This window comes from Monodon monoceros, unplaced genomic scaffold (assembly GCF_005190385.1).
Source record: "Monodon monoceros isolate NGI ecotype Baffin Bay Population unplaced genomic scaffold, NGI_Narwhal_1 Super_Scaffold_17, whole genome shotgun sequence".
In the NCBI taxonomy this organism is placed as follows: Eukaryota; Metazoa; Chordata; class Mammalia; order Artiodactyla; family Monodontidae; genus Monodon; species Monodon monoceros.
This window is the reverse complement of record NW_021703773.1, coordinates 29,881,291-29,893,831: the sequence shown is the minus strand read 5'-3', so window position 1 is coordinate 29,893,831 and position 12,541 is coordinate 29,881,291.

The window sequence follows — 12,541 nt, the reverse complement described above, 5'->3', positions numbered from 1 at the left end:
AATTCCTCCAGGGCATTATGGGGTCTGGCTGAGAACTAAGTCATCAGCTGTCAGCTGGAAAGTTAATGACTCCATGCAATTCAAGCAAACTGCAGGTGTAACACTCCTATTGGTACAAGGGGTTTCAAAAGAACAGCAGTAGACAAAGAGAGTTAGCTCCTAACATATGCCAAGCTCAGAGTATACTGAAGGTAGACTATCAGGCAAGTAAAAGTCAGGAGATACTTTTCTTCCTTCTATCCCCATACCTCTCTCCTTTTTTCCCTTCCCTTCCCTTCCCTTGACATCAAAGCATCAAAACCTTCAGCTAGCAAGGAGGCTGAGGAGTAGCAACTGTAACCACCCGCTTCCTGCCATTGGTAGTGAGGCGACAACAGGACCAGTAGTGGAGGAAGGCTGCAAGTTTAACAAATATAGGAACTCTTTTTTTTTTTTGCGGTACGCGGGCCTCTCACTGTTGTGGCCTCTCCCGTTGCGGAGCACAGGCTCCGGACGCGCAGGCTCAGCGGCATGTGGGATCTTCCCGGACCGGGGCACGAACCCGCGTCCCCTGCATCGGCAGGCGGACTCTCAACCACTGCGCCACCAGCGAAGCCCAGGAACTCTTTTTATAGATATTATTAAGAAACTGAATTACAGCAACAAACTACAAAATTCAGACTGTTTCTATGTCTAGAAGGAACTGGAAGCCTTTTTATTATCTAAAAATGAGCCGAAAACTCTTTGAGCCTGCCTTAATTTTCATGCAACGGGCAGGAGTAAGTGGAAGCACGTACCCGTGGAAAAAATAGGGATTTCTAATTATACACTGTGAATCTTTCTTGTTCAACGCACCAGTTTGAGCAAGTAAAATATGCAGAACTCTGTAATCTAATGACCAGTGAGAATGAGAAATCAAGGGCTGAGGGCATGAAGCCTGAAGCTCTAGCTCCTATCTTGTGAGCAATAGGACAACCTTGAGATAGAAGCCTTGAGACAGACAGCAAAAAGCAGAAAGACAGAGTGGCTCTGACCTTGGTGAAAGTGCAGCCACCACACATCAACCCTGTACTTCCCACCTACGGACTCATATTACATAAGAAAAGAATAGATCTCTGTCACTTTTTAAGCAGATCGAATATATGTACCAGTATTCCCAGGACAACTGAGGTTTATGTCTATTGTTACAGTGTAATTATTATCAGAGCCCCTTTTTGCCCTCAAACATTTTTTGGATAAAATATAGCACACAAGAGAGAGATTAAAGATACATGAAACCAAAATTGATGCAACTGCAAAAGAGATATGGACAAACCCAGCTGGAGGTATCAATGCTCCTCTCTCAATAATTGATAGAACATGTAGACCAAAAATCAGAAGGGATACAGAACTGAATAACACTATCAGTCAACTTGACTGAATTGACATTTATAGAAAATTCCACCCTACCATGGAAGAATATATATGCATTCTTTTCAAGTGCATATTGAACATTTACCAAAGTTGATCACATTCTGAGCCAGAAAATAAGGCTTAATAAATTTAAAAAGATTCAAGCCATACCATGTTTTCTGTTCACAATGTAAATTAGACGTAACAGAAAGAACTCTAGAACATCGGAAAATATTTGGAACTTATAAAACACAATTATAAGTAACCTATTTGTCAAAGAAGAAATCAAAAGGCAAATTAGAAGGTCCTTTTCACTGCATGAAAATAAAAGCACAACATATCAAAATGTGTGGTAAGCTGCTAAAGCAGTACTTAGAAATTTATAGAACTAAAACTTTATATTATGAAAGACAAAAAGACTCAAATCAGTGACATCTTTTAGCTTAGGAAATTTTTAAAAAATACACTAAACCCAACCTAGACAGAAGAAAATAATGAAGGGTAGTATCGATGGAACAGAACTTAAGAATTGAGAGAAATCAAGGAAATAAAGTTGGTTCTCTGAGACGATCAATGAAACTGATTAGCCTCTAGCCAGACTGATCAGGAAAGAGAGAGGGAAGGCGCAAGCTATTAATATCTCAGGAATGAGCCCCATCATGATGGACCATACAGATTTACTAAAAAGGAAGAAGGTAATATGAAAACTGTTATGCCAATGAATGTGTGACAACTTAAATGAAATGAAAGAAATCCTTGAAAGGTAAAAACTACCAAAACTCATTCAAGAAGAAATCATTAATCTGAAGAGACCTACATCCACTAAAGAAACTGAATTTACAGTTAAAAATTTTACTACAAAGAACACTTGAGGTCCAGATGGCTTCAATTGTGAATTCTACAAAACATTTAAGAAAGAGAGAATACCAATTCTATACAAACTCTGGGGTTATTCCAGCAACAGAAGGTTAGTTTAACACTCAAAAACCAATCAATGTAACTCACCATACTAAGCAACTAAAAAAGAAAAACCATCTGATCATCTCATGAAAGCTTTTTTGTTTGTTTTTGTTTTTGTTTTTGCGATATGCGGGCCTCTCACTGTTGCGGCCTCTCCCGTTGCAGAGCACAGGCTCCGGACGCGCAGGCTCAGCGGCCATGGCTCACGGGCCCAGCCGCTCCGCGGCATGTGGGATCTTCCCAGGCCGGGGCACAAACCCATGTCCCCTGCATCAGCAGGTGGACTCTCAACTACTGCGCCACCAGGGAAGCCCATCTCATGAAAACTTTTGTCTTTCTATCATACAAAGATCTGTATATGAATGTTCATATAAACTTTGTTTGTAATAGCCAAAAACAGGAATGCAAATGTTTATCAACAGGTGAATGGATAAACACAATATGGTATCTCTGTCCATACTATGGAATACTGATCAGCAATAAAAGGAATGAACTTCACATGTCCTCAGCAACATGGATGAATCTCAAAATAATCATGCTGAAAAGGAGAGGTCAGGCCCAAAAGAGTACATACTGTGTGGTTTCATTTACATGAAATTCTAGAAAACTCACGCTTATCTATATGATAGAAAACAGATCAATGGTTGCCTGGAGATGAGAAAGCAGAAGGCAGTGACACACAGAAACCTTTGAAGGTGATGAATAGGTCCACAATCTTGATCGTGGTGATTATTTCATGGGTGTGCACATATGTCAAAATGTATCAAATTCCACAGTTAAGATATGTTCAGTTTATGGTATGTCACTTATATGTCAGAAAAAAGCTGTTAAAATAATAAATGAATGAATCAATCAATCAATAAATGGATAGATGGATAAATAAATTTTTGTTTCAAATTCCTTGCTCACTTTTAATTACATTCAACAAACCACTGCGCTAATGTTACAAGGAAGACCATGATGAGTGAGATCCAGTCCCTACATTCAAGCTGGTTACAGTTAAATGCAAGGGCTAAGGCAGAGGCAAATATAATTTTATCAGACTGTGATTTAGAGAAAGGGGTGGAGAGGGAGGACGGGAAGGAGGAGAAGAAGGAAAGAAGAAAGAGAAAGAGTCGAAAAAGAAGAAGCAACGGTGCTTTGGTCAATCAGAGAAACAAGAGACTCACTCACCGTTCAAGCTTTTACTAAATGTTTATAATTTTCCAGGCACTATGCCCATCATTGAGAAAATACCTTTAAGAAGTAAGCATCCGAGGAGAGAAACGTACATGTAGATCATGGAATACACACCAAAAATGAAGATTTATATTAGAGTGCTCTAGTGACAAAAGGAGAAAAGAATTCACTCTGATGGATTAGAAAGAAATATTTGAACGTGACCTTAAAAAAAAGTATTTCAATGAACCTCAAAACTGGAAAGAATCTGGGGGCTTCCCTGGTGGCGCAGTGGTTGAGAGTCTGCCTGCCGATGCAGGGGACACGGGTTCGTGCCCCAGTCCGGGAAGATCCCACGTGCCGCGGAGTGGCTGGGCCCGTGAGCCATGGCCGCCGAGCCTGCGCGTCTGGAGCCTGTGCTCCACAACGGGAGAGGCCACAACAGTGAGAGGCCTGCATACGGCAAAAAAAAAAAAAAGGAAAGAATCGTTCCTCCTATGGAAATACCTAAAAAATTCCCAGACGTGAGACAGTTTATCTGGTGTGATTGGAGAATGAGAATTCTTCAAGCAGTGCTGGCAAACAGGACACATAAAAGGAAAGTAATGGGAAACTAAGCTAAAAGGCGGGGCTGTGATAATATTGTGAAAGAAACTGCATCCCATAGGAGGCAGTTTGGAACCAATTCTATAAGCACACAGACACTGAAAAACAGTAGCATGACCACCAATTGTTCCAATCAGTTATGAGATGGGCCACAAGTAGTTTGTTAATTATATGCTTTTAAAAAGTCACTCAAAATTTTCACTCTCATAACATCACACTCATGAACTGGTTTTCCAATATTCTTTCTTGAGTGTGAGGGTAGGATGTACGATCACAATTGGGGAGTGGTGGAATTTCAATAATCACAGGAAAGTGTCAAAAAAGTGATTTATAAAACAGGTGTATTATGGCAGGAAAGTTACATATGTATATATACATAGAAAGAGAAGAATCATTGACACAAACCATGGAAGGTAAGTTCAAAATCAGATGAAAAATTCTAGAGTGCCTGAGGAAAGGATGAATAGATGGAATAAACACAAGAAAAGCCAACACACATGAAAATAAAGGTTAAATGTCAGTACCTGTATACAATAAATCCTAGAAAAATATAAGGGGAAAATGTAAGAGTTTGCATAAGTTAGCTGAAGACATGTGATCCATAATTTCACAGATATATCACACACAAACACCCATAAACAAACATAAACTCAGACTGAAAGATCCCAAAGTGTGCCAGAGGTGATAAATAAATCACTCTGGACATACTACAGTAAAACTTAATATCAAAGACCAAGGAAGCATTCTATAAGTTCCCAACAAGAAATGGCAGATCATGAAACCAGGAAAATCATCATATCAACATTCTTTAGGAGGCAGTAGGGGGCAGTGCTTGATCTCCTAGATGCCGCATCGAGTACTTAGAATCTGGCAAACACTAGCTCTAGCCCTAAAATTAAACAAGACATCTAACTTCCCCATAGCTCAGTTTCCTCATTTATATAATAAAGATAATAATAATTTCTATGTCATAAGATTGTTGGAAGTACTAAATTCATTAGAATATGTGAAACCCGTAAAAATACATTAGTAGTCACTATATGGCTATAAATGACTATTTTTCTCAGATTTCTTGGTAGCATTGTTTGATGGAGGAATACATCAGGATAGCATTTGCAAGGTGCTTAAGAAAAGATAGTCCGTGTTAGAATTTTATATCTATTTGAATAATCATTTAAGTACAAGAGTGAAAAAAAAATAAGAAAGAAATCAAGACAAATATTTCAGACATGACATTAATAACGTACAATTATATATGAATTTGTAACTATTATTCATGCTCTATCCAAAGTTTATTGAGGGACTGTTAAGTGCCAAGTATTATTTTAAATTGTTTATATATATGAACTAATATACTATTCGCATAAGCCCCATGTGGAGAAGAGAGGTTCACCAAGGGTCACGCAGGGTAAATCTGATAGGCAATCAAGTTACCGCCATAGTAAGCCTTCTTTTTAAGATCTGTAAATGTGAGACAGGTCTTAAATACAAACCATCTGTTCCTTGTTCCCTTTCTGAGTCTTTCCTCCATGAAAGTTTGTTTATAGACGTTATCTCTGAGAAACGGTCCTTGAGTATGGTTTCAGTGGTTGCAGAAACTCTGTTTCTAAGGAGTTTTTAATTTTGGTTACCTGTCCTGTTGTGTTCTCTTCCACAAAAAGAGCCAATTTGTCGTTGAGTTCAATTACGGATAAAACCAAATACTTCCTAACAAAGGATTGCCACTAGCTGGTTGGCCCTCACAGGGAAATGTGTGCAAAACAGAGAACTTTACTGTTTGTTTGTTTGTTTGTTTTGGACAAAACATGCACACATTTCTCCCAGTATGTGAGTTATAGCAAGAAATGACTACAGAGAGAGGAAATAATATTAAAGTTAGAGACCTTGACTTTTCACTGGTTAAGAAATAACAGTGGTTGGTTAACTACCCAGAACCTCAAGGCTACAATCATGTAAGAAGATAGCTAAGGAAAAACAGCTTAAAAAAAAAAAAAAAGCATGCAGATGCAAGCATAGCCACAGTCATCTAAATCTAGTTCTGTAGGTCTGGAGTGGAAGCTGGTCATGTCCTACAACCACCACCTTGACACAAAGCCCTGCGGTGCAAGCTCTTTCCATCTGAAGACCATCTGCTTCTAAAAAATTCTTAAGAATCCCTAATTTTAAATGTCCTAAAGGGATGTCAATTCTGTTGTCAGTGGGTTAAACCCTGTGTCTTTTTTAGCTAGGACACATGAATATAGGTTTTCACTTTCTGGAGTCTAACTGCGTTCTAGTGGTCAAAATTACCCTACAGTTCCTTTCCATTGTGGGTCCTAGGCCTTTTTTTTTTTTTTAATGGTGTCTTTTCCAGATGACAAAGTCTCTGTTTTTTAGGGCATGTAGAGGCCACTTGGGAGAATGTGAAGGAAATGCAACTCATACTTCCTGGTGATAAGACTGGTTTTATTGCTTGCAGGAATCCCTTACAGTGTTTTGCCACATCTGCAAGGTAGACCCCCAAACTGGGGGGAGAAATACACAGCCTTAAAGGAAGACCTGTGATATGTTTTTATGACGTGAGTCAATGAGTACACATTTGAGCTTAAAAATACCACTGACTTTCTCTGCTTTTCATGAGGATTGGAAGTGATAGGGACAATACGATTTCTGGGTAAACAGCAAGGATTTGCAAAGTTCTCCAGTAAGTATCCCAGTAAAATGAGTGCCTCTAATGGTGGAGAGATAGGTTGGAATTCTCCAGTTTGGAAACACAAAGTCAAGTTAACTTTTTTGCTACCGTCCGAACCATACCTTTCTAGCCAAAAAGTTTTGTTCCACCTTGAAAATTAGCACATATTGAGTAGGACGTTCAAACTCCATAACAAGGTGTAATTGTAGAACCCATTTGTAGGTGTTCAAAGGTATCCTGACACTTGAGTTCTCATCCATGTCCCATCTTTACAGTATTCCCGGGGTTAATCTGGTGCAGGTGAGACATGCAAACTGCGATAGCTTCAGCAAACTTAATGCAATTTTCTCAACGACACTGAGAAAGTACAGTGATCAATGTGCCCTCCTTGGGGTTTGGCATAAAACTCTTGCAACATTCCAGTTGAAGGCTTCTGGTGACACCAAGCAGTCACTCTGAAGGTGACAGAGATTATCCTCATGTGATGTTTCTCGACAACTCTTTTCATCCTCCAAAACAGGTTGTGTCGCAAAGAACACTCTTCAGTTAGTCTTTGGGATTTGAAGGGTAAATGGGAAATTTGAGTGCTTGGTACTACACTGGAGGAGTTTCCATTGATTTCGCTTTTTTTCCCCTTTTGTTTTGCTCATCAAAGTTTTGGAGGTCTGGCAATAGGACTATTTTCCATTCCAGCTTTCGCTTGTCTATTAAATCCCCTATTTCTGACTTAAGGCCACTCAGAGAAAATGGGGAAAGAGCTGTGGTCACATCATCTCCAAGATCTACACCTGAATGTTTTCTGAATGCGTTAAAGAGCCTATCCTGAAAGTCTCCAACGTATTCATCTTTTTGTTTGCTTGTTTTGGAGCATGTCCTCCGAAAACGCTGTCTAATAATTTATAGTTTTCTAAATTCCTCTGGTTTTATTATGGAATTTGAGGATTCTAAAGTCACACTCAGGGTATTCACAGTGCCTTTTCCATTCAGTTTTATTGCACATGTGGTTCCTAATAACATATAAATGACTTGATGTAGATCTGGGAGCCTGGAATTACATGTTCCTAGAACTATTGCAAATTGCTCTCTAAATTTCTGCCGACCCGGCTAGGCTTTTGGAAAGTCTTTGAAAACCACTTTCAGGTCAGACAATGACCAGAGCTTAAATCCCACCATAAGGGGCTTGTTCTGATCTGGGTAACTTTCAGAGCCAATTCAGCTTTTAGAGTTTCTGGCTGGCCACAAGGAAAGGGAAGCTAGTCGGAAAGAGTGTAGGGGCAAGGGATAAGAGAGGGCCACGGGATGGAAGAAGAGGGGTAGTAAAATGAAAGGTTTTATAACAGATTCAAGTTATGATTTGGGTGGATCTAAAAGAGAGATAGCCTTTTGCATTTTTCATTTGTCTCTTCCACAGAATAGTTAGAGAGGCAACTGTGGAATCTGAATTTCTCTTGCAAGCTTCCTTAAACAATTAAAAAAAAAATACAGGTCACTGAATGTTTGGAGATCTACTCCATGTCCACTCTAAGGCACTGCTCAAAGGAACCATTCTGTTCTCATGAAAAGTTTCTCCAAATGGCCACTGAAATGCTATATAACCGTTGAGAAAATTATGCCATTTAGAAAGAGGCTCACATGTATTAGAATGTACCTATATGTACGGGGCAGGAACCTGGCCTGTAGGAGACAGGAACTTGGGTTTAGTCTGAGACAAACCCATGACAGTCTGGCAACAGTCGGTCCAATCAGTGGTTTGCTCACCTTATGTCCTGGGCTCTCCAACCTAGTGGCTAGGCAATCTCCAAAGGCAAACCTGACAAGTCTTAAGCTCTTGGAAGGTTTGGACATGAACTTCCTGCTACCAACTACCAACAGAAAATAATGAAGAGTAGTGACAAAAAGCAACGTTGTAGTAATGAGGCAGCTTTCGACCAAGGATACACTGTTTTCAAAACTGATCAAAGAATCAAAGCATTCCTGAAAGGGATTCTTAGGGGACACAATACACTTAGCGTTTGGTAGCCTGATGAACAGAAATTGGAACTGAGATCCACTGTGAGACTTACCCCCTCACTGTAGGCCTCAGTGGTTTCCCATGTTTCTGAATTGAAGGTCTTAGGCTTCAGCAGCAAGGGAAGTGTCAATAGGATCTTGGTAGGACGTCCAGGTTGTTGAACTTCCCAAAATATCACCAGCAAACCTTTGAACAAACAAAAGTCACAGTTAGTATAACTTACTGCAGTACGGGAGAATACTGTTTTGACAGAGTCTAAGCCGTGTTTCAAGAGAGTTAAGTTAGAAGTAGAATAATTGTAGGACTCTGGGGTCTGGACTTGAGTAGGTTAAAGTGGGTCTGCAAAAGTGGAGAACTGTGTAGGACTGGGCAAAGTTCATGATGTAGTAGTTTAGGCCTGGCTGACACAGGGGAGTGAGGGTCTTGAACAAAATGTCATTGACAAGCAGGTTGTTTGTCACAGTGAGATTACTATCTTCAATATACAGATTTGTGGGCATTTCCTGAAGCAAACAGTGGACTTAATTATTAGTTTACAATCTTATCTTTCCCAGGCTAAAGCTTCCTAGAAGGAACAACTAAATCACATTGACTTTAAGTCTGCATCATTTTATCTAAGTCATGATCACAGATGGTCTCAATTCTCAAAGACTAAGATTTTAATATTACAGAAAGTAGAATTTCAAATAAAATCATCAGAAGTTACAAAAATGGACATTATACACTAGTAAAAGGAAAATTATATCAAAAAGATACAGTCATCATGAACCTCCCGGACTTAGCAATATAGCATCAAATTATATAAAGAAATAACTGAAAGAATTAGAGTTAGAACCAGAAAATAAAGTCAATAATTATAACTGGAGATTTTAACAAGTCACTTCCAAACAAGATTTGAATACTATAATTAATAAGCTCAAACTCAATAACCAACAAAGAGAGCACACAAAGAATGAGTTCCAGTAACTGACCATGTACAGTCACAAAGAAAGCCTCAATGCATTTCTAAAATCAACATAATCTATAATACAACTAAATATAATAAAATTTTAAATTAATAACAAAAATTCCATCAGTCTGTAAACTAGAAAAAGAAAATAAAATAACTTTTCAGGTAAAGAAAAAAATCATAAGGAAATTAAGATAAATTTACAACTGTTCAGCAAATAAAGCACAACAGGCCAAAAGTGGCAAATATACAGGTAAAGCAGAATGTAGATGGAAGCATATTTTTAAAGTATGTTCATCAGAAAATAGAAAGACAAAAGAAAACCAGTCTAAGAATTCAACTAAAGAAGTTTGAAATACAGCAACAAAGTAAAATTAAAGAAGCAAGAGGGCAGAATAACTGAAATCAGAAATAAATGAACTAAAGAAGATGGTCCGAATGGATACTGGAGAACATAGAACGAATACAGTATTTTCATTATGTGCCTTCAAACAAAACAGAAACCCAATACATAAGACAGACAAGAGGTGTCACTCTGGCTGCGGTCTGGGGAGAGGACAAGAGGAGGCCCGCTCCCTAAGTCCCCTTCCTCAATTTCCTTCCGCTGAGGAACACTCTGAAAAATCATCATTTTAGAAGCCCGGTTATTAAACAGGTCCTGTATGAAGCTAGTGCTGGACTCACAAACCAGGAAAAAGGCCCTTCTTATGCATCAGAGTGTGCTGGTGGTAGGAAACATTTTCTAGGGGGAAAGCAGGCAACACCAAAACATACAAACAAACAAAGAAACAAGCCCTGAAACAACTAACGCAGGAGTGTTTCCTGCGATTTTTTCTTTTTCCCCAGTCAGGTACACTTTTTGCAGGATTTCCTTTACTTAAAATAATAACTGTAGTAGGAAGATAACATTTTTGAGAGGAAAAAAAATAAAGTCTGTACGTGCTTACTGCTGTATTTCAAAGAAAACAAATAATATACTCAATATGACACATTCTGATTCTGCTGATTTCACAGTCCTCACCCTATGCTAGGCTCCAGGAGTGGTGGAAACACCTGAGATTCTCAGCTTGGTTGCCTATCAGGATCCTGAAGTTCACATCTTACCCCAGGCCAATCAAGCAGAATCTCTTACGGTGCACTCAGGCATGCGTGTTTGTGAAGTCTCCTTTTGGTATTCCAGGCGCAAAGTTGAGAACCACTGGAATAGGGAATGGTTAAAAGGAAGCTCCAGCGTCTACTTGAATCCCACCCAGATCTGTCCTTAGCTCTTCCCTTTCCAGGGCTTTATCGGTCTCTGAAGACAAATACGGCGAATTAATCAAACAGGCAGATAGCAGGAAGACAGCGGGAACACTGCTACCCTGAGAGCGCCAGCATCCTCGAACACCTCAACAAGCTATGATGATGGACTCGCTCTGAAAGGACAGCACCTAACCAAGAGAAACAACGAAGCTCAAAGCCTGGGCACAGTAAACCAACTACACAGATGTAGGGTAACGTGGACGTGACTAAACAGTAGTACAGGTGAAACATTTTTGAGGAATTCAGCTGAATTTCAACGTAGTGTGAGTCAACGGTGATTTGGCTGCCAGAAAATAAACTCCATCCAAGGCGGCATCAGCAAATGTATGATGTCTGGACAAGGAAGACCCTTTCTGCAGGCTTGCTGGAACCCTTTCAGTACGGAGTTACGTTCTGGGGCGTATACTGTCTGAAGAACATGGAGAACTAAATCATGATGGATGAGGGAACTTGGAGCTGTCTTTAAAAAGGGGCGGGGGGAGGAACAGAGCGTAGGGAGAACACGACAGATACTTTCAAAGTATGTGAAGAACTCACATAAGGAAGTTAGAGTCGCTTTGCGGTGTAAAGTCCAGAAGTCAGAGCAAAGGACAGATGGGAGGAAGCACTTCGCAGCGATGCTGACCGTCAAACGGGCAATGGACAGCCGCGCAGAGCGGGGACTCCCGTCCCGGGCGGTACCGAGGCTTCAAGTAAACCGGGGGTAGGGGAGTTTCAGAACCTGCAGCGCGTTGCCTCAGATGGGAAAGTCTCCTCTCCACCCCGGGCAACCGGCCCCGGGGTGCCTTGCCAACCAGGAGATGCTGTCGCCTTCGGCAGATGTCGCTTCCGACGACAGCGTGCTTAACACGTGTCTCTCCGTCACCCCCTTTCTCACTGAAAGCCAACGCCGCCCCTAAGCTTCTCGGTGAGGAGACAGTTGCTCCTTCCGCATCTGCCCCGAGTCTGCGCTCCCGGGCCTTCCCCACACGGCCTGCCCTCATTCGGCTGCCCCGGGCCCCCGTGTGGCCCAACGGGCGGGGGTTCCCGGGCCCCGGCGGGGTCTCCCCTCGGGGCTGACTTTCTCTCACCCCTTCTGGAATCCGGGGCTCCTTCCACCCCTCGAGCGGGACGCCCAAGGCCGGGCTGCCGGGACTCGGACCGGAGCCCCTGGCTGCCGAGGACAAAGGGCGGGCTTGGGCCTCTCGAGCCACCTCACGGCTCCCGCGGCCCCCGTGCCCGGCGCGGGACCAGCGCCCCCAAGCCCCGGCGCCGCCAGAGCCCCGGGCCGCGCTCCGCGAGCGAGAGGGGGGAGGGGCGGGGGGAGGGGCGGGGGGCGGCGCGACCCGGAGCGCGGGGAGCCGCTTCCGAGGAAAGGGCGAGGGGAGGGCGGCCGGGCTCGGCACGCTCCCTCCCTCGGCCGCTTTCTCTCACATAAGCGCAGGCAGAGGGCGCGTCAGCCATGCCCTGCCCCTGCGCCCGCCGCCGCGCAGCCCCGCGCCCCGCGCTCCCCGGCCTCGCCGCCGCTCCCGCC